Below are 2,301 nucleotides of genomic sequence, written 5' to 3'. Positions count from 1 at the left end.
CATTGCCCTCATCAACCCTCGCTGTTACCTCATCAAAAAACTCCATCAAGTTGGTTAAACACGATTTGCCTTTAACAAATTCATGCTGGCTTTCCTTTATTAATCCACACTGTTAATTTTGTCCCTGATTTTTGTTTCTAAAAGCTTCCCCACTACCGAGGTCAAACTGACTGCCCTGTGGTTGCTGGGTTTGTCCTTGCACCCTTTTTTGAACAAGGGTGTGACATTTGCAATTCTCCAGTCCTCTGGCACCACCCCAGTTTCTAATGAGGATTTGGAAGGTTATGGCCAGTACCTCCGCAATTTCTTCCTTCACTTCGCTCAGCGTACTAGGTGCTTCCCATCCGGTCCTGGTGACTTATCTACTTTAAGTGCAGCCAGCCTTTCTAGTACCTTGTCTTTATCAATTTTATCCCATCCAGTATCTCCTCTACCTCCTCCTTCACTATGTCTATGGCAGTATCTTCTTCCTTGGTGAAGACAGATGCAAAGTACTGATTTAGTACCTCAGCCTCACCCTCTGCCTCCGTGCGTAGGTCTCCTTTTTGGTCCCGAATCAGCCCCACCCCTCCTCTTACTACCCGTTTACTATTTATCTGCCTATAGAAGACTTTTGGATTACCTTTTATGTTAGCTGCCATTCTATTCTCATACCCTCTCTTTGCCCCTCGTATTTTCTTTTTCACTTCTCCTCTGAACTTTCTATATTTAGCCTGATTCTCAGATGTATTCTCGACCTGACATCTGTCATACACGCTCTTTTTCTGCTTCATCTTGCTCTATCTCTTTTGTCATCCAGGGAGCTCTGACTTTAGTTGCCCTACATTTCCCCTTAGTGGGAATGTACCTCGACTGTACCCGAATTATTTCCTCTTTAAAGGCAACCCATTGTTCCTCTACAGTTTTTCCTGCCAATCTTTGATTCCAATTTACCCGGGCCAGATCCATTCTCATCCCACTGAAATTGGCCTTGCTCCACAGTGCAGTGGATGCACTCTGGACTGCACTCTCTCCCGAGGTGTCGTCACCCTCACCGGGATTCAGCACTGAAAACCGGTTTGAGAGCGCCGCACTCCCGGGGGATTCCTGCACTGCCTTGCCTCCTCAAACCCTGCTGGGCGGCCACCCAGTTACAATTCCCACAAACTCTCTGTGGCTGCGGGGTGACCACCTCCTGGAACGTGCGCTCCAGGAAACTCTCAGCCTCCCGTCTGCCCGGCAGTGACTCCAGCCACTCCCCAAGCTCAGAGACCCTGAGCGCGAGTTCCTGCCATGGGAGGTGCTTCCTGCACACGTGGTTCACCAGGACACGTGAAGCGTCCCGGAGTTCCTGCATGGCACAGGAATTGCAGCCATCGGTCCCATTGTTTGGCTTAAAATCTGTCTACTTAAGCTATAGATATATATCATGTGAGGTTCATGTGCCCTTACCCCTGTTTATTATTCAATCAGTGATTGCCCCTTTGCCAGGCCCGCTGCCTGCGGCCCCTCTCCCAGATTCCAGCCCCAGCTCTGTGCTGACTGAGCTGCTCTCACCTGGGGACAGCGCGTCACAATCGGCCGCAGCGCACCTGAGCTGGAGAGGAGGCCCCGCCCCCTTGCCGCGCCGCCATTGGTTGGAGGACCAGGCCGCCCAGTTCATACCTCCCACCTCAGCCCTCTTCCTATTGGTCAGCGCTGCCGTCAGTCAGAATCACATTGCTACGGCTCACTCCGCCCCCCCCCCCCGCGCGGCTCAATCCGCTCCGTTCGGTGTCCGCGGAGGTCCCGCCGGCCCGACTCTCAGATTTGGTTTTTCTGGTATTTTACTTTATAATCTCGCTCTCCGCTCCCCCCCTCACCTCGATTTAAATCGATTCCCCAACACGTGACTTTACCCCGGCCGCTGATTCCGCCACTTTCCCGGGCCCGGCCTACCGTTTGCTCCACGGAGGCCCCGCGCAGGCGCACTGGCAGCCTCGTGTTCCGCCTGCCCGCGCTGTGATTGGTGCAGGGGAAGGCAAGTGGGCGTGTCCGGCCCCCGGGCCCACGTGGGGGAGTCAAAGGCTGGCTGGAGCGCATGCGCAGCCCGCCTCGCACCGTTGGGAAGCTTTTCAAATATTTTTTTTTGCGAAACAAATTGAAAACACTCATTAATTCCCCCAACCTCCTCCCCTCTAAAGTGCGATTATTATTATTACTGTTTTTCCTCATTTGTGTGGGGTGTCTTTTTTTTACCTTGCGGTGGCGTGCGCCGATCCAACCGACACCAGGGCGTTGCGTGCTGGCGTCAGCGCGTAATCGGAGGGTGGGTGATTGACG

The sequence above is a fragment of the Somniosus microcephalus genome, unplaced genomic scaffold (assembly GCF_052327205.1).
Source record: "Somniosus microcephalus isolate GS21.2 unplaced genomic scaffold, FLI_Smic_1.0 scaffold108, whole genome shotgun sequence".
Classification (NCBI taxonomy): domain Eukaryota; kingdom Metazoa; phylum Chordata; class Chondrichthyes; order Squaliformes; family Somniosidae; genus Somniosus; species Somniosus microcephalus.
The sequence above is the reverse complement of the archived record's forward strand: the minus strand, read 5'-3'. Positions refer to the sequence as shown.